The following is a 21,398-nucleotide window of genomic DNA, read 5'->3' as shown; positions in this document are numbered from 1 at the left end:
GGGAAAAACGAAACCCTAAGTTTAAATTGAGGTTCAGTTTGTGTTGAAATCATGTAGAAAAGATGGGGTTTTAGTGGCTGCTAATTTATTATGAATTATAGTAAAAATCGGTTGCTGAAAACACTGAAAAACGGGTAAAAACAGAGAAAGAATCTGAAGAATTTATGAAGAACATGAAGAACACTTTGAGTGTGATGAAGAACAATGAAGAACAGGCCTTAGATCTTAAAAAGGGTAAGGAAGTAAAATTTTTGGTGTTTTAGGGGTTGTCTGGTAATTTCCAAAAGTTAGGGTGGTAAAAGTAGAAATATTAAAGTTACGGGTGGTAAAAAGTGAATTTTAAAGGTTAAAGGTTAAAGTAAAGTTAATTTTCGAAAATATATTAATAAAATAATAAATAATAATAAAATATTAAATAATAATATTTAATTAAAAATAATATTTTAATAAAAATAATAAAATAATGCAGAAAAGGCAGTTTTCTGTAAAAGCTTTAGAAAGACAACTTTAAGTGCAGAATCTCATAATTACCTTCATAAAACACTTAGGGAGTGGTAATAACATGTTAGTGAGGCAAAGATAAAGAAAAGATAAAAAGTTAAAGAAAAGATAAAAATCGAAGAAAAAGTCTGTAATGTTTTAATGACAGAAAAACAGATAGAATTAGTGAACGAACTAGGGCAACATAGTTAGTCCTTGAGTTGCGACTAGGGTTAAGTATTATATGAAAAGTTAAACTGTTCCAGTATAGACTTAATGAACCTATACTTGGGACAGGCTAACTATTCATACCGAAATTTACATAAGCTTTAAATACATATGTTAAGCAGAGAAACCAGAGCAGGGTAAAGAAATACAGAGAATAGAGTAACCAGAGCAGAATAGAGGGATACAGAGAAAAGAGTAATCTGAGCAAAGTAAAAAGACACAGAGAAGAGAGTAATGTGACAAAGAGAAATGGTTTGAGTTAAGATGTTGTAAAAGTAAAAGCTGTAGAGTTTGTATAGCATGATTGAACAGAGAAAGAAAGAGGTACTGCATAAGAATGTGAAAGTGATGATGAATAATGAGAATGATAATGAATGATGATAATGAGAATGATTATGTAATGATCTGCTGCGTGAAGGCAGTCAGATAGATGGTGGTACGACCACTGAGAGCGCTTCCCTGGGATACTTAGCTATAATGCTATTCTGTAAGTCAGAGGACTCTTACAGAGGTATCGAGAAAACACAACTAGCATATACTCCTGTAAGTCAAAGGACTCTTACAGTGAGAGTGTGTGTGTGCTCCTGTAAGTCAAAGGACTCTTACAGTGAGTGTGTTGGGCAGATATAAGTTAACTAGCTCCGCCATGCAAGTCAAAGGACTCTTGTAGTGGGTTGCTAGTGCCGTCCTGCAAGTCAAAGGACTCTTGCAGTGGTTTGCCTCACAAGTCAAAGGACTCTTGCGAGGGGCATTGCCAATAGGGAAGCCTTACCTGGTCAGAGGACTCCGGGTAACGTCGGGAGCGGGTATGTAACCGACAAATGAGCTCATTACCTGCACTAGGGCTAGACATGCATCATTCTTATCTGCGCATCATTCTCTGTTGCATTCCTTTCTGTGTGTGATCTATTTCTTTGTGTTTGTCTGCTTGTATGCTATTTCTATGTTTTATTTTCTTGTATTATTTTGTTTGTGTTCTGCTTTCTATTGCCTCTACTTTCTCTTTCTATCTTTATCTTTTGGTTACTGCTTCGCTATATTCTATTATTCGTCTGCTAATCGACCCCAAATAAATGAATATAACTAATAACCCCGACCCTACTAAGGACTCCCCAGTTCTTACCCCTTCTCTCTCCCTTCCCCTTCAGATGGAAGTAAGAGTACCTTACCGTAGTTCGCTGATGACCGTTCGCAAGAAGAGGATTCTGCTCTAGATAGTTTTCTGAGTCTAGGGTGAATCTCTTTATCTATGTATATGTATATACTGTGAGACCAGCCAACGTCTGCACCCCGTTCGTATGCGCACTTTAACCTAAAACCCGTGTACAAGACTCCTGTTGTGTGGCTACTTGATGTGGTACCAAAGAGACGTTCTATGGCAATGTCTGATCGTGCAGAGGAGCAGCAGACGATGTTCTACCTTTTGATGACGTTCCACCCGACTTGAGTTTTGATGACCTAGAACGTACCTTCCCTCGCTTTAGTAGTTTAGAGGGACTAGGCGAGTATAGAGTCTAGGCTAGCCTAGGTGCCAGCTTAGGGACCTCTTGAACAGGTCAGGACCTGGGATGTTGTATGTATGTATATGTATATAGTTATTATCTAGCTATATCTAGGGGTGTTCTAACTAAAAGTCTATTCTTAAACAAAGGCTGGATCACTGAATGTTGTTAACTGCTTGTGATGTATTTATGTGTGGTTGTTTATAACTGTTTTATCTGTTATTACTTGTGAATTGATTATGAGTGATTCCGTCTATTAACCCAAATGTTTTCAAAAAAAAAAATATACCTCGCAATTTAACTACGCTTTTAATAACGAATCAGGCTCATATGATAAATAATAGATAATAATTAGGAGGACAAATTGGTAGCGCTCAGTTTCCAGTATGATCTAGACATATTGAAAATTGGGTCGTTACAATTTGGTATCAGAGCAGTTCGTTCCCGGTAGAGCCTGGGGAGTGGACTGACTATGCTTCATTGCATACTCTGCTTGTGTGTCTCATGTCGTTAGGGTATCTTTAAGATACATTTGGCATGAATGTCTTTGAGCACTCATTCTGGGAATGTTCACACTTGACTTGAAGTGTTAAGACTGATCACCTTAATACTGATTGTTTGGTGCGGATAAGACCTCAATGACTGTGAATAGGCATGGTTTAATCGAGTTCCGAACGACAAATTCGTGTCAGGCACAACTATTCTTATAGATGTTATGATCTCCAAGGCCATGGCTATGTGATATTTAGATGCTGTAAGGAACGAACTGATATCTTCGTCAGGATGGCTTGAAGGAAATAGAATACTTGAAGATGGATTCTTGCATGCGGCTGAAATTTTGAGGGCAAAATTTTCTTTTAGGAGGGTAGAATGTAACAACCCTAATTTTCGAGTACGTGAGATCTTTTCTAAAGATACGGAGAACTCCGGAGGATCGGTAAAAGGAGAACCTTTGATATATCATCAAGTATCTCAATCCTCATTGTCATTATGTCATCTTTAAGCTAGAACCTTTTCTGAGTCAAGCTCGATAACGCAGTCACGAAGAACATAGTTTTTAAACCGTATTGGTTAGGAGTTTTGATCCGGTTTTTCGTAAATAGTCTCAGTTTGACGAACCGGACTCGATTCATGAGAGAAGAGAGATAATAGGGTAATATCATCATTATATGAGTATTAGAAGCTTCTTGAATGATATTATAAGGTTACCTGGTCAGTTTTAGTTAAAAACAGAAAATCGGTTTAACCGGGTTCACAGTTTACTGGTGCAGCTTAGCACCAGCACTCTCTGATGACTTTAGCAATGCTAAGGCCTCATCGTACATGTTTTATTCTCATAATAAATATGTTACTAGTGTCATTTATGCTAGTAGCTCAGAAAATAATTTTTAGAGATGTTTTTACGAGTGTTCCGATACACCTAGTTTTAGTAGTTGTACACCAGAGATATTTTAATATTATTTTAATCCACCTTCAAGCCAACCAATCACAACTCTCCTTACACCCCCAAGACACTCCAAGGCTGGTCATTTACTCCCTTTGGCCGAAAATGTGAAGAGAGAAAAGAGAGAAACTTTCATGACCCTTTAATCTTCAAAGCTTGATTTCTTCTGAACTAAAACTCAAATCAAAACTCCGATTTCACCAAAATGATCCTCTCTTCTTCCTCTACATAACCATGTGACTTATCAAGGCTGGAAATAAGGTGAGATGGCTGTCTCCCTCCCTCTTCAATTCGGTTTTCAAGGAAAACCATGTAAACATGTGTTTTCTTGATGTTTTTCCTTAAGAATCATGCTTAACTTGACTTGAGGGCCAAGAAACGTGAATTTCCAGCAACTCTAAGGTGATATATCTCTTCCTAACATGCTGAGTGAGATTTGGTCAGTTGAGAGTTTTTGGATTTAAAGTTGTTCTTGATGTGATTTAGGAGGAAAAAGTGCTTAAGGACCACCTGAAAGTTTAACCGAATTAGGAGCAGCAAAACCAGGTAGGGTGTCACGAAATTAATCTTGATTATTTGTGTTTGATTTGTGTGAATGTTGTATAAATTGGCTGTGCTAAAAATTGGTTGCATATATGATTGATTCTTGGTGAAAATTTGGTGAAATTTTGATGAAATTTGATGAAATTTAAGCTTTAAAGTTCATGATCTTGGGCAGCTGGGAAAAACGAAACCCTAAGTTTAAATTGAGGTTCAGTTTGTGTTGAAATCATGTAGAAAAGATGGGGTTTTAGTGGCTGCTAATTTATTATGAATTATAGTAAAAATCGGTTGCTGAAAACACTGAAAAACGGGTAAAAACAGAGAAAGAATCTGAAGAATTTATGAAGAACATGAAGAACACTTTGAGTGTGATGAAGAACAATGAAGAACAGGCCTTAGATCTTAAAAAGGGTAAGGAAGTAAAATTTTTGGTGTTTTAGGGGTTGTCTAGTAATTTCCAAAAGTTAGGGTGGTAAAAGTAGAAATATTAAAGTTACGGGTGGTAAAAAGTGAATTTTAAAGGTTAAAGGTTAAAGTAAAGTTAATTTTCGAAAATATATTAATAAAATAATAAATAATAATAAAATATTAAATAATAATATTTAATTAAAAATAATATTTTAATAAAAATAATAAAATAATGCAGAAAAGGCAGTTTTCTGTAAAAGCTTTAGAAAGACAACTTTAAGTGCAGAATCTCATAATTACCTTCATAAAACACTTAGGGAGTGGTAATAACATGTTAGTGAGGCAAAGATAAAGAAAAGATAAAAAGTTAAAGAAAAGATAAAAATCGAAGAAAAAGTCTGTAATGTTTTAATGACAGAAAAACAGATAGAATTAGTGAACGAACTAGGGCAACATAGTTAGTCCTTGAGTTGCGACTAGGGTTAAGTATTATATGAAAAGTTAAACTGTTCCAGTATAGACTTAATGAACCTATACTTGGGACAGGCTAACTATTCATACCGAAATTTACATAAGCTTTAAATACATATGTTAAGCAGAGAAACCAGAGCAGGGTAAAGAAATACAGAGAATAGAGTAACCAGAGCAGAATAGAGGGATACAGAAAAGAGTAATCTGAGCAAAGTAAAAAGACACAGAGAAGAGAGTAATGTGACAAAGAGAAATGGTTTGAGTTAAGATGTTGTAAAAGTAAAAGCTGTAGAGTTTGTATAGCATGATTGAACAGAGAAAGAAAGAGGTACTGCATAAGAATGTGAAAGTGATGATGAATAATGAGAATGATAATGAATGATGATAATGAGAATGATTATGTAATGATCTGCTGCGTGAAGGCAGTCAGATAGATGGTGGTACGACCACTGAGAGCGCTTCCCTGGATACTTAGCTATAATGCTATTCTGTAAGTCAGAGGACTCTTACAGAGGTATCGAGAAAACACAACTAGCATATACTCCTGTAAGTCAAAGGACTCTTACAGTGAGAGTGTGTGTGCTCCTGTAAGTCAAAGGACTCTTACAGTGAGTGTGTTGGGCAGATATAAGTTAACTAGCTCCGCCATGCAAGTCAAAGGACTCTTGCAGCGGGTTGCTAGTGCCGTCCTGCAAGTCAAAGGACTCTTGCAGTGGTTTGCCTCACAAGTCAAAGGACTCTTGCGAGGGGCATTGCCAACAGGGAAGCCTTACCTGGTCAGAGGACTCCGGGTAACGTCGGGAGCGGGTATGTAACCGACAAATGAGCTCATTACCTGCACTAGGGCTAGACATGCATCATTCTTGTCTGCGCATCATTCTCTGTTGCATTCCTTTCTGTGTGTGATCTATTTCTTTGTGTTTGTCTGCTTGTATGCTATTTCTATGTTTTATTTTCTTGTATTATTTTGTTTGTGTTCTGCTTTCTATTGCCTCTACTTTCTCTTTCTATCTTTATCTTTTGGTTACTGCTTCGCTATATTCTATTATTCGTCTGCTAATCGACCCCAAATAAATGAATATAACTAATAACCCCGACCCTACTAAGGACTCCCCAGTTCTTACCCCTTCTCTCTCCCTTCCCCTTCAGATGGAAGTAAGAGTACCTTACCGTAGTTCGCTGATGACCGTTCGCAAGAAGAGGATTCTGCTCTAGATAGTTTTCTGAGTCTAGGGTGAATCTCTTTATCTATGTATATGTATATACTGTGAGACCAGCCAACGTCTGCACCCCGTTCGTATGCGCACTTTAACCTAAAACCCGTGTACAAGACTCCTGTTGTGTGGCTACTTGATGTGGTACCAAAGAGACGTTCTATGGCAATGTCTGATCGTGCAGAGGAGCAGCAGACGATGTTCTACCTTTTGATGACGTTCCACCCGACTTGAGTTTTGAAGACCTAGAACGTACCTTCCCTCGCTTTAGTAGTTTAGAGGGACTAGGCGAGTATAGAGTCTAGGCTAGCCTAGGTGCCAGCTTAGGGACCTCTTGAACAGGTCAGGACCTGGGATGTTGTATGTATGATGTATATAGTTATTATCTAGCTATATCTAGGGGTGTTCTAACTAAAAGTCTATTCTTAAACAAAGGCTGGATCACTGAATGTTGTTAACTGCTTGTGATGTATTTATGTGTGGTTGTTTATAACTGTTTTATCTGTTATTACTTGTGAATTGATTATGAGTGATTCCGTCTATTAACCCAAATGTTTTCAAAAAAAAAAAATATACCTCGCAATTTAACTACGCTTTTAATAACGAATCAGGCTCATATGATAAATAATAGATAATAATTAGGAGGACAAATTGGTAGCGCTCAGTTTCCAGTATGATCTAGACATATTGAAAATTGGGTCGTTACAGCGGTGGTGGAAGTTCAACTGAGGAGGAGAGAGGGTGAGTGGCTGGCAGAGAGGGAGAAGGAAGTGAATGGATGAGAGAGAGAGGGTTGATGGTGAGCGGTGGTGGCCGTGGTGGTCGCCGGTGCTGCTGCCGCGGAGAGGTGGGGTGGATGAGTGAGAAAGAGAGATAGAGAGAAAAAAAGAGAAGAGGGTTTGGGGGGTGATGAGAGGGAAAGAGAAGGGGGTGTGGGTGGTGAGGGGAGGTAGCCGTCCGGTGGTGGCTGCCGGCGGAGCAGAGGTGGCGGAGGGGTTAGAAGAGGAAGATGGAAATGGGGGATGGGGTTTCTGCGCGACTGCGCAGTGCGCGTCGCGCATTAGGTCATCATCATTTTAAATTAACGCGCGCGCACCTTGCGCGTCCGCGCGCATTAAGGAATCTAGGGACCTACGCGTGCGCGCACAATGCGCCCACGCGTGGACGATCAAAATAGGCAAGGATGCGTGCGAGTACCGTGCGCGCACGCGTGCAAGGAGTTGGGCTGGAGGCTTAAGGTTGGCCCATATGAGGCCTAACTCTCTGGTCAATGGCCTGGGGGTTGCACTACCAGGCCTGCGCGTACGCGGTATGTGCGCGTCCGCGTATAATTGGCAGTTTGTCATAGGGCGCACAAGCGCGATACGTGCGCTCGCGTCCTTTTCTTCTCTTGGCTTATGGACGCACACGCGGCATGTACGCGTCCGCGCGAGTTGAGTTGGGCCAGGGGCTTATTGTTTGCCCAGAGCCGGCTCAACTCTCTGGGTGTTGGCCCAGAAGTTGCAGCAGCCGATTGACGCGTACGCGGCAGGTGTGCGTACGCGTGCGTTTCCTTATACTTGTATGGACGCGCACGCACGTAGTGCGCGTCAGCGTGGAGTGAGTTGGGCTTGAGGCACAATGCTGGCCTATGAGAGGCCCAACTCTCTGGAATATGGGTGATGATGCATCCGCTCATGGACGCGTGCGCGTACATGGTGCGTGCGCGTCCACCCCCTCTTTTTTTTTTTTTTTTTTTGAAATGCCTAAAAGCTCTAATTGCCCAAAGACTCCCCATGGTGCCTACAACTCCTTATTTAGTCAAAATCACACACTTTCTAAAATGCAAGTTGGTTTTGAGATTTATTCTATTTCTACTAAGCACAACATACATGTTAATATGCTAGCAACTAGTGTACACAAACAAGCTAATTATGAAGTGAAAAACTACCTACAATGGTAACTCAAATCACTTATTAAACCAAATTAAAAGAGTATGGAAAGAGTTTACCATGGTGGGGTGTCTCCCACCTAGCACTTTTAGTTAAAGTCCTTAAGTTGGACATTTTGAGATGCTTGTTGTCATGGTGGCTTATGTTTGTACTCTTCTTCGAATTCCCACCAGTGTTTGCTCTTCCAATAACCTCCGGGATCCCAATTTAAACGTACAAGGCCTTCAAGGGGGCCTAAGCAAGTAACGAGGCCCTTAAGTTGATAGTGGTCTATGTATGTTCCGGGGTCCCATACTTTATTTGTCAACCCCTTTTCTTCTTGATCTTCATGCTTCCAATAGGGTGACAAACTTATTGAATTCTCTTTGTAACTCATACTCATCATCCTAGTTCCATTGAATTTGGCTTCACTCCACTTTTGAAACTCTAAGTTTGATCTTCCATCCCTTATGCTCCTTGATTCAAATTGTCCACCAACATCTAATCCGTTCTTACTTTCTAGCCCACAAAGAGTTCTAAGTTGACCGTCCGTTTCTAACAACGCATATTGATATGGGCCAAGAAAATTAAAGGATGAGATGATTACCCACTCAATTTGTGATTGGGACGGCGACTTAGCAAGGAAGATATTCAATGATCTTGACATTGTAGGTTCCACTTCCTTTGGCTTCTCCATGATGATTTCCATCCTTTGATACTCTTTTTAAATTCTTCTTGTTTGCTAACTTCCTTCAAATCTTTATCATCGATCAAGTTATGTGTTGGAGGTTGCGCACCCTCCTCAACATTGGTTTCACATTCGAAGGGGGAAGCTTCAACAAGATCACCATTGTCACTTGATGTAGAGTTATTTTCGTTGATGGAACTTCCTTCTTGTTCGACCTCCTCTAGGTCTTCTTCCACTTCTTTATCTTCAACAATCTTCATTTCCTCCGCTTGTTGCAATTCCTTGTGCCCAACTTGAGACTCTAAAGTCTCCCTCATACCTCCCTCTTTGGTTGCTTTCTCACAATCATCCGTGAACTCATTTCGCTTGTGATATGAATCCCAAGAATCTATCTTTTGACGGATGGTTGCTTGAAGTCGATCCATTTCTTCCTTGAAACGATCCCTTAATTCTTGTTCCGCTTTACTAACATAAGTAGGATCATATTGCTCTTGGATTAATGGACATTGATATGCTTCCATGGAGGTTTGTGGCGGAGAGGAGAAATCATAATATGGTTGGAAAGAAGATTCATCAAAGCTTTGAGGTGGGAAGTCATTTTGGTTATTGGTAGAGGGTGAAATTATACGGGACGTAAATTCTTGGAGGGTAGAGGTGAAACTAGTGAAGGCGGTTTGGAGCTCTTCTTGTTCTTGAAGAGTGATACAAAGTGCGTCATCCATGGAGACTTGGGTTGGAGGATAAAAATGTTGGAGTGGTGGTGATTCAAGGGTTGCTTGTTCATAATCGTCACAAGGGTATGCATAGGGGGAATATAGATTTGAATCATATGTGGGCACTTGGTGGAAATAAGATGTGGGTTGAGAATATGGTGCATAGAATGGTGGTGGTTGAGTGGTATAACCATGATAAGAATCATCACATCCATAGGAATGATATGCATCATAGGAAGGATTACCATCGTAGTAACTTGAGGGGGAAGGTTGCCATAATGATTGCTCATATGGATATGGCTCCCTTCCTAAGAATTCATCTCTCCCATAATGTGAGCCATCATTCAAGTTTTCATCGCCTACAAAATAGTCATAGTCATATCCAAAACCACAAGGATGAGGATTCATAGTGGCAAATAGAAACAAAACCAATAGAGATCTAAAACTAATGGAAACCAACAAACAAACAAAAGACAAACATATTCACAATATTCACATATTTACATTAACCAAAGACATGGCACTCATGCGCTGATATCAGGGCATCCTGGCTAGTTTTACTAGCCATTTTTTTGTATGCTTTAGGTTGGATTCATGCATTTTTTTAGGCAATAAGCAAGTATTTGGATGAGAATTATATGCATGCCTTGATTCAATCAAACATTGTTAAATATGTGCATTTTCATGAGATTTATGCAAGAATTGTTTGATGTTATGAATGATGCAAAATCTTGTGATTTAGCAAGGCTTTGATGCATGTGTTTGGTTGATGATAGGTGAAGCAAGCAGCCCTGGAGAGTGAACAAAGAGGAGTTGCACGTTGCCAACTTGCACTTCAACTAGAGTGTTCATCAACAACGCCCAACAATGTAAGGCAGCCCTGGAGAAGCACATTTGGGCGTTGCCAACTTGAAGAAAAGGGTGAGTTGTTGAAGGCAACGCCAAGGCAAGCAAAGAGCTGAGCCAAGGAGAGCTCGAGGGCGTTGCCAACGTGGGAATGAAGAAGCGTTATTCAAGGCAACGCACACAAGCAAGGCTTGGCCCAGGAGGAGATCAAGCTGGCGTTGCCAACGCCAGGAACAAGGGAAGTGTTCCTTGACAACGCACACAAGCAAACTTGGAGCCTTGAGGAAGGCTCGAGCACGTTGCCAACTTGGGATTCATTGGCGTGTGTAGTGGCAACGCTAGGAAGCAAGCATGGAGCAAGGGGGCAGGGGCTGGCACGTTGCCAACGTGCTGAAAAGAAGGAGTGTTCATCAACAACGCAGCAACCCTGGCAGCTTGACCTTGCTCTCTTCCATGGAGTATATCTTGAGTTGTAGACCTTCAAATGATGCACTCTCAACGGCATTGAAAAGTAGACATCCAGAGCTTTCCAACCATATATCATAGTATGGGGTTGACATTCGTTTAAAGCTTCAAAAGCGTGCTTCATTTAGAGGTTCAGAATCTGAGGGCGTTGGCAACTTGGAAATACAAAGGCGTTTTTGCCAAAAACGCCTGCGATTTTAGCAGCCTGACCATGTTATCTTCAATGGAGCATAACTTGAGCTACAGAGATCCAAATTGAGTGATTCCAGTTGCGTTGGAAAGCTGACATTCAGAGCTTTCCAACCATATATAATAGTCTATAGTGAAGCATGCAATGGAAGCTTGAATCAGAGTCATCTTTAGGTCCCAAAAACAAGAAAATGAGGTTGAAATTTGAGGAAGCTAGAAGCTAGCCCTGGAAGGGGTGCCAACCAAGTTGCCAACGCCAGGAAGGGGTGCCAACCACGTTGCCAACGCCAGGAAGGGTGCCAACCACGTTGCCAACGCCAGGAAGGTTGCCAACCACGTTGCTAACTTGGAAATACAAAGGCGTTGTTGCCAAAAACGCCTGCGATTTTAGCAGCCTGACCATGTCCCCTTCAATGGAAGATATCTTGAGCTACAGAGATCCAAATTGAGTGCTTCCAGTTGCGTTGGAAAGCTAACATTCAGAACTTTCCAACCATATATAATAGTCTATGATGGTGCACAAAATTGAAGCCAAATCAGAGTCATCTTTAGGAGCCAAAAACAAGAACATGAAGTGAAATTCAAGAAGGCTAGAAGGTAGCCCATGAGGAAGCACGGGCACGTTGCCAACGTGCTAGCAAGGAGGCGTGTTTTGCAACAACGCCAGCCTCATTTCCCTGCTTTGGGAGGCTCTAGGCATGGGCACGTTGTCAACTTGGCAAAATGGGTGCGTTTTTGGCAACAACTTGGCAGCTTGACCTTACCTTCTTTGAGGAACCATAACTTGAGCTAGGAAGGTCCAATTGAGGTGATTCCAGTGGCATTAGAAAATAGACATCAAGAGCTTTCCAATGATGTATAATAGTCCATATTGAGGCAGAAGGTTGACACTCAAATTCTGGGCTACATTTAGCATGAAAGTAGAGCCAAGAAGAGGAAAGCAAGTTGTTAGCAACAACTTGGGCTAGCAACGCCCAAGTCTCATACTTCACTTCCAGGAAAATGTCATGCACGTTGCCAACGTGCATTATGCCTAGAGTTATTGACAATAACGCCCCTCAATGGGCCAGAATAGTTGCCAACTTGCTCTGCTTCCCCTATTCATCACAAAGGCCAAAACTTCTTCATTGAACCAAGAATGCAACAATGAGAAAGCCCACATTGCTAACCCAAATTGAAGATCTCTGAAGAAGTTTTTGGGAGTAGTATAAATAGAAGAGATTGGGTACTTGTGGAGGACTTTTACACTTTTTACTTACTTTTTGACACTTAGACATTTTTACACTTTTGAGCACTTGTATTGGAGAACTCTTTTGGTACTTCCGGGAGAGCTCTCTTTGGTTTTCGATTGGAACTTTTCTTCTTCATTTTCAAGTTTTGAGCACTTCATTCTTCTTCTTCTTCTTCTTCCTTTACATTTAGTTTAATTTTGATTTATGGCAATTGTTGTTGAAATTGGAGCAATGACTCACTAAGCCTCACTTTCATTAGGGGGAGGAGCTCTGTTTGTTGGAATGAATTGGTGAACCCATCTTATCCTCCTCAATTCTAGTGGTTGATCTAAAGAGGGAACTCTTGCTCTTCATAGATTCAACCACCATCGAGAGAGGGGTTAATCTACATGAATTATGTGGTGAATTTGAGGAATGAGCCACATAATTCAGTTTAGAGTTCATCCTTTCATGATTTCTTTAATCAATATACCTTGGTTAGTGTTCATACCCTGACCGAGCTCTCCAAACTCGGTAAAGCTGATAGAAGGCCCGACCTCGACCCAAGGCCCACGTTCGAGGTCGGACCTCGGACAAACAGGCCAAAGAAAGGCCCATCAGAAGGAACTAAGCCCAAAACCTAAAGGCCGAAAGGGCCTGGGAAAGGCGGTTCCGCAAAGATAGAGATGAATCTCCCAAAAGATAAGATAAGATAAGAATATCTTATCCAGGGATGATCGCAGCCAACTACTATAAATACACTGGAGCACCCAGGTATAACTCATACTCTAATTCCACTTGATATCTGCTTGGACCCATGCTAACTTAAGCATCGGAGTGTCATTGCAGGTACAACCCCCCGCCGTTCAGCACAACCAGCTCGGGTCTCAGACCCACCACCTCGGGCCTTGCCGGAAGACCGAGCTGCACGTTTCAGGTAACCCTCGGAACATTGGCGCCGTTGCCGGGGACCTGGAAGTCATCCCTTTACCATGGCGGACGACCCTCCCAACAATAACCACGCTACATCAGAACAAGAAGAGGAAGTTGACACCGGAGAACGGCCGGACAGCCCTCTATCACCACGCACTCCAGGAGGAAACAACAGAATCGCCCAAAGACATCACCCCCAGACAAAGATCCACAAAATCCCGAAAGAGAAAAAAGTTCGGAGATTCTGGAAACAGTTCGGGCACAACAAAGCCGGCTGAGACAACTCGAAGAGGACGTAAAGAAGCAGAAGGAAACTGAACAGGATCTGAGAAGGGAAGCTCGCAAACGCAGAGAATTGGAAGAAAAACTGCGGAAGATAGAGGCCAACCTAAAAGATCGGACGGAACACGGCACCACTCCCGAAAGCAACCATGATCCCTTCACACAAGAGATCATGAAAGAGAAGGTACCGCGAAACTTCAAACCACCAGATATGGACCTCTACGACGGCACTACCGATCCAAGTCATCACCTCAGCAATTTCAGAAGCAGAATGTACTTAGTCGACGCCTCCGACGCGATTCGATGCAAAGCCTTCCCCACCACTCTCACTAAGTCAGCCATGAAGTGGTTCGACAACCTGCCACCAGGATCAATCTCCAGCTTTGAAGACCTGACCAAAAAATTCTTAACAAGGTTCTCTATTCAAAAGGACAAGGCAAAACATGCCCCCAGCCTACTCGGGATCAAACAAGGCAACCAAGAAACTCTCAGAGAGTACATGGAGCGATTCAACAAGGCCTGCCTGGACATACAACACTTGCCCACGGAAGCAGCCATCATGGGACTAGCAAACGGCCTAAAAGAAGGACCGTTTAGCCAATCCCTATCCAAAAGATACCCGACCTCCTTATACGAAGTACAAGAACGGGCAGGAAAGTATATCAACATGGAAGAAACCTCCCAGCTGAGAGACTCTTCCAGGAAGGAGTCAACCTACCCGCCCCGAGATCGAGATCGGGAACAGAAAAAGAAAGAAGAATCCAACTCGGACAAGCCACGAAAATACCACAGCTACACTCCCCTCCGAGTCTCCCTGGTAGACGTCTACAGAGAAGTATGCCACACCGAGAAGATCCCACCACCCAAACCTCTGAAGCACAAGAGAGCAGGAAGAGATCGGTCCGAGTACTGCGAATATCACAGACTCTACGGCCACTCTACTAACGACTGCCACGACTTAAAATGTTATAGAAAAGCTAGCCAGAGAGGGAAAACTCGACAGATACATAGCTGAGAAAGGAGAAGAAACCAGAAAGAGAAGACGGGGAGATAACGAAGATCGGGCCGAGCAAACACGAACCCCGCGAACTCCTGAAAGGCACATACACATGATAAACGGAGGTTTCGCAGGGGGAGGGACATCCAAATCCTCACGGAAGAGACACCTCAAAGAAGTCTACCATGTCCGAGAAGACAGCCCCTTACCCGAGTTACCTACTATCTCATTTACCCGAGAAGATGCTCTTGGAATAATACCCGGACACGACGACCCTATGGTGATCACCATCATCCTAGCCAACGCCAACTTACATCGAACCCTGATCGACCAAGGAAGCTCAGCAGATATCCTGTTCAAAGCAGCCTTCGACAAGCTCGGACTCGAAGAAAAAGAGCTAAAAGCCTATCCCACTGACCTGTTTGGACTAGGAGATACCCCGATCCGCCCCTTGGGATACATCTCATTACACACTACCTTTGGAAAAGGCGAGCAAACCAAAACACTAAGCATCGACTACATTGTAGTCGACGTCACTTCAGCATACAATGCCCTCATCGGACGACCAACCCTAAACAGACTAGCGGCTATAGTCTCGACCCCACACCTCTGTATGAAGTTCCCTACCGCAAAGGGAATCGCTACCCTAAAAGGCGACCAAAAACTAGCACGACGATGCTACAACGAAAGCCTGAGCCTAAAAGGGAAAGAGGTCAACACAATAGAACTCGGGCGAGTCCAAGCCCGAGAAGATCTTCGGCCACAACCAGAAGGAGAGACCGAAAAAATCCAGATCGGGAACACACCCGAGAAAGTAACAAACATAGGGGCAAACCTCGAAGCAGGCCTAAAGGAGGAACTCACAACCCTCTTAAGGGAGAATTCCGACCTCTTCGCCTGGAAAGCCTCCGATATACCAGGCATAAGCCCCGACCTGATGTGCCATAAGCTATCAGTATACCCGGGATCCCGACCTGTCCAACAAAGACGCAGGAAGCTCGGGCCCGAACGCATGCAAGCAATAGAAGAACAAGTGCAAGCACTACTAGATGCAGGGTTCATTAGGGAAGTAAAGTACCCCCTATGGCTCGCAAACGTGGTCCTAGTGAAGAAGCCCAATGGAAAATGGAGGATGTGCGTCGACTACACGGATCTCAACAAAGCCTGCCCCAAAGATCCATATCCACTACCGAACATCGACGCCTTAGTCGATGCCGCTTCGGGCTACAGATACCTCTCCTTCATGGATGCATACTCGGGATACAATCAAATCCCGATGTATGGACCCGACCAAGAAAAGACCTCGTTCATAACCCCAAGGGCAAACTACTGCTACGTAGTAATGCCCTTCGGGCTGAAGAACGCAGGGGCAACCTACCAGAGGCTAATGAACAAAATGTTCTCAGAACACATCGGGCTACAGCTAGAGGTGTACGTCGACGACATGCTAGTAAAGACACAAGAAGACAGAAACTTGGTCGCCGACCTCAGCAGTATCTTCGACACCCTCCGGAAACACAACATGAGACTTAACCCGACAAAGTGCACCTTCGCCGCAGAAGCCGGGAAGTTCTTAGGCTTCATGCTGACTCAGAGAGGCATCGAAGCAAACCCGGACAAATGCCAAGCAATACTCAATATGAAAAGCCCGACGTGTGTCAAAGAAGTACAACAACTAAATGGGAGACTAGCCGCCCTATCAAGATTCTTGGCAGGATCAGCGATAAGATCACTCCCTCTCTACTCACTCCTAAAGAAAGGGAAACCCTTCTCTTGGACCCCGGAATGCGAAAAGGCCTTCCAAGAATTCAAGGAATTCCTCGGGCAGCCACCAATCTTAACCCGACCTCTAAAAGGGGAGAGCTCGTACTATACCTGTCGGTCGGACATCGGGCAGTCGCCTCGGCACTAATACGAGAAAATGAGGAGGGGCAACACCCCATATACTTCGTAAGCAAAGCACTACAAGGGCCGAATTAAACTATCAGAAAATAGAGAAATTCGCCTATGCACTAGTGTTCACAGCTCGGAGACTCTGCCCCTACTTTCAAGCCCACACCATCAAAGTCCGGACAAACCAACCCATGAGACACATCCTACAAAAGACAGACATGGCAGGACGAATCCTACAATGGGCGGTGGAATTGTCCGAGTTCGACCTCCACTATGAAGCCCGGACTGCCATAAAATCTCAATACCTAGCCGACTTCGTCGCAGAATACACTGAGACCCCGGGAACCCCACTCTCATGGAATCTGTATGTCGACGGATCCTCAAACAAAACAGGAAGCGGGGCCGGTGTTATACTCGAAAGCGATCAAGGAACACGGATTGAGCTATCCCTAAAATTCGAGTTCCAGGCCTCAAATAACCAAGCCGAATACGAAGCCCTACTAGCGGGACTAAAACTAGCCGAAGAGGTCAGAGCAAAGAGGATCACGATCTTCAGCGACTCCCAAGTCGTCACATCACAAGTAAATGGAAGCTACCAGGCCAAAGACCCTACTATGAAAAAATACCTAGACCAAACACAGGCGCAATTACGACACTTCCCGGAAATACAAATCCAGCACATACCCCGGGAGCAAAATGCCCGGGCAGACGCCCTCTCAAAACTTGCTAGCACCAAGCCCGGAGGGAACAACAGAAGTCTCCTCCAAGAAACTCTACAATCCCCCTCCGTGTTAAGGGAGGAAGAAATACTAAATATATCCGGGCAACAACAAGGATGGATAACCCCCATACTCAACTATCTGAAATCGGGAACTCTCCCCGCCGAAAGAAAAGAAGCTAAAAGGCTTACAAAAAACGCCCAGAACTACACGTTAATCCACGACGTATTATACAGAAGAGGATTCTCAAACCCCCTCCTGAGGTACGTCCCGACCACAGAAACAAAGAGCGTCCTCGAAGAAGTCCACAAAGGCATGTGTGGGAACCATCTCGGAGCCCGGGCCCTGTCCAAGAAAATAGTCAGAGCCGGGTTCTACTGGCCGACCTTGCAAAGAGACGCGGCAGAGTTTGTGAAAATATGCCCCCCCTGCCAAAAACACGCCAATTTTCACAAAGCACCGCCCGAAGACCTCATAAGCATCACCGCACCATGGCCCTTCGCAAAGTGGGGACTCGACCTACTCGGCCCATTCCCACAAGGACCGGGGCAAGTCAAGTACCTCATAGTAGGGGTCGACTACTTCACAAAGTGGATCGAGGCTGAACCCTTAGCCACTATTACGGCTCAGAAAAGCCGTAAATTCCTATACAAAAACATTGTCACGAGGTTCGGAGTCCCCTACTCCATCACAACAGACAATGGAACACAGTTCACAGACACAAGTTTTCAGAACTTGGTGGCCGAGCTAAAAATCAAACAGCAGTTCACATCGGTCGAACACCCGCAAGCCAATGGACAAGCAGAGGCCGCAAATAAAGTCATCTTGGCCGGGTTAAAACGAAGACTCCAAGAGGCCAAAGGGGCATGGGCCGATGAACTCCCCCAGGTATTATGGGCATATCGGACAACCCCGCACTCTACAACAGGAGAATCCCCATTCCGACTAGCCTACGGAATGGAGGCAATGATTCCCGTCGAAATAGACGAAGGATCACCCAGAACCATCTTCTACAACGAAGGAGGCAACCCTCAGGCACAAAGGGAAGAACTCGACCTCCTACCGAGGTCCGAGAAAGAGCCCGAATCAGAGAAGAAGTCTTAAAACGACGAACGGCCCTCAGATATAACCGAAAGGTGATAAAACGAAGCTTCTCCACTCACGACCTGATTTTAATCCGAAACGACATCGGAACACAAAAATCGGGAGAAGGAAAGCTAGCCGCAATTGGAAGGGGCCCTACAAAGTAACAGAAGTTTTAGGGACAGGCTACTACAAGATATCCGACCTAGAAGGCAATGAGCTGCCCAGAACCTGGCACGCCTGTAACCTAAGACGATACTACAGCTAGAAAAACTTAACCCGAGGTGTACTCTTTTTCCCCACGAGGGTTTTTTAATGAGACACCCGGTTAAGTAGGACACCCGGCCTAGTCAAAAGGGTAAACACTTTGTACATATTCTTTTTTTTAGTACTAATCAAATTTCTTTATTTTCTCTTTCTCGTTATAAAGCATATCCTAAAAAGTACCCCACCAAGGCGCATTAATTTATGCTCGGCAAAACGCAAAAAATCATTTGCCAAAGGCCATACGAGGTCGGCAAAGATGAAGCGACGAGGTTCAAATTAATGTGAGAAGTTATAAAAGTAACTCTGAAATGGCTCAAAAAGCCAAATAGAAAAGAAGTTACAAAAATAACTTAAAAAAGGCCGACCAAACAACGAAGTCGGACCTGACCAAAGGGGTACTCAAGGATCCCGATGTCCGAGAGTAAACTCGGACCCAAGAAAGAAGCTGGCAAAGAACCAGGACTTCGAGAAATGCTAGCTAAAAAGTTGTTACCCCAAAACAACTAAAAAGCAAAAAGCGAGAAAGTCAAGGCGCTAGCTAAAAAGTTGTTACCCAAAAACACTAAAAAGCAAAAAGCGAGAAAGTCAGGCGCTAGCTAAAAAGTTGTTACCCAAAAACAACTAAAAAGCAAAAAGCGAGAAAGTCAAGGCGCTAGCTAAAAGTTGTTACCCAAAAACAACTAAAAAGCAAAAAGCGAGAAAGTCAAGGCGCTAGCTAAAAGTTGTTACCCAAAAACAACTAAAAAGCAAAAAGCGAGAAAGTCAAGGCGCTAGCTAAAAAGTTGTTACCCAAAAACAACTAAAAAGCAAAAAGCGAGAAAGTCAAGGCGCTAGCTAAAAAGTTGTTACCCAAAAACAACTAAAAAGCAAAAAGCGAGAAAGTCAAGGCGCTAGCTAAAGGTTGTTACCCAAAAACAACTAAAAAGCAAAAAGCGAGAAAGTCAAGGCACTAGCTAAAAAGTTGTTACCCAAAAACAACTAAAAAGCAAAAAGCGAGAAGTCAAAGCGCTAGCTAAAAAGTTGTTACCCAAAACAACTAAAAAAGCAAAAAGCGAGAAGTCAAAACGCTAGCTAAAAGTTGTTACCGAGAACAACTAAAAAGCATAAAGCGGAACGAGACAATCGAAACACAAAGCATGGCATAATAAAGCTACAAGAGTAGCTAAAATAGCAGAACAGGTGTCCAAAATGTTTGCAGAAAACATCCAAAAACAAAAAGCCCACAGGTCGGGCAAAAGCACAAAAGTACAAAAAATTACAGAGGATCAAGGCCCTTTCCAGACTCCGCATCAACACCTGGCTGAAACATGGATATCGGGACTGCAGGAACAGCACCATCGCTTGGAACCTCCATACCAACTTTATCCTCGGCCAAAGGTGAAGTCGGGTTCACGACCGGAGCCTCGGGGTCGGACACCGGAGCCTTGGGGTCGGACATCGGAACCTCATCCTCAACAGGGGCAGGAACAATCTTCCCCTCCACAACCATGTTATCCGTACTGAACAAACTGAGATCCAATTCGGGAGCAAGAACCCGGACCTGATCCCTCAAATTCACAAACATAGCATCCATACCCTTGGCCACATTATCTTCCAGCTCATAAAAGTCATCCCGAGCAGATTGCAGCTTCTCCTTCGTCTCCACAAGCTCAGCATACAGCTTGGTATAGTTCTCCGTCGCCACCCTCGCCATCTCCTCAGACGTCTTCGCCACCGCCACAGCCGCGGTAGCCCTAGTCTTCTCTTCCTCCAAAGACTCCTCCAGCTCGGCAATCCTAGCATCCTTCAGCTGACTAACCTTATCAAGCTCGGACCGGGCCTTCTCAAGTCGGGAGCTGGTCGCCCCAAGGGGAGCTTTCTTAAACTCCCGAGCAATGGCGGCATGAAGGCTAGCCATCCGAACACAACTCCGCGCCATATACTGAAAGTGATGCTCCATGGACGCATCATCAGTAGAAATAAAAGTCTGAGGAAGAATGTGCTGCTCAACCCAACCGAGAGCATCGAAATCCTTGTCATTGAAACCAGCAGGCTCTCGGGAAGTCTTCTGTTTCTTGGGGGAGGACCCGAGGTCGAGGTCGGGGAAAGCTGACCGGGTCCGGAGGTCGGAGGATCCTGAGTTATAGCTCGGAACTGAGGGACCGGAATGGTCTTCGACCGAGTCTGAACACCAATTGTAGTCTTCTGCGGAGAAGGTTGGGGAGAAGCTTCAGCCTCGATATTCCGAGATGCCGCAGATTTCTTCGCTCGACGGAGAAACTTCATAGAATCAGCCTGAGAAGACATCTCTGCAGAAACGAAACAAAGAGGTTATCAAACAGAAAGATCAAAACAAAGTCAAAATATGAAAATGAAATCTCAAAAAGAGGTCGGGAGCTACCTAACTCGGAACGGAGAAGGCTTGGATCTCCCAACATTTTCTTCGTATCCAAGTAAGGTGCCCGACCCCATAGACTGCTCAACACACCAACGAAAGCCTGTTCCACCTCATCTAGACTCTCGAAAGTGTACTTAACCGACACCACACTCCCTTGCCAACAAAGAGGAAACGAAGGCTCCCCACTCTCATCTAAGAAAAAAGGTCGGACATCTCCAACAGCCCGGACTTTGAAGTAATAGTTTTTGAAATCGTGAAACGACTCATCATACAAAGTGCAAAATTTCCTACCCTGGTTAGCCCTAAACGAAACCCAGGACACCTTCCCAGCACCCGACCCCGGCTTCGTCAGTACAAACAGATAAGAAAAAAGAGAAACAGAAGGGGAGACGCCTAAAATCTGACACAAAAGTTGGAAAAGCTTTAAAAACGCCCAAGAGTTCGGATGGAGTTGTGTAGGGGCAAGGTTACAAGACCAAAGGACCTCGGATTCCAGGTCGGTGAAAGGAAGACGGACACCTAGCTTGGAGAAGAA

Source organism: Arachis stenosperma, chromosome 6 (assembly GCF_014773155.1).
Source record: "Arachis stenosperma cultivar V10309 chromosome 6, arast.V10309.gnm1.PFL2, whole genome shotgun sequence".
NCBI lineage: Eukaryota > Viridiplantae > Streptophyta > Magnoliopsida > Fabales > Fabaceae > Arachis > Arachis stenosperma.
The sequence above is the reverse complement of the archived record's forward strand: the minus strand, read 5'-3'. Positions refer to the sequence as shown.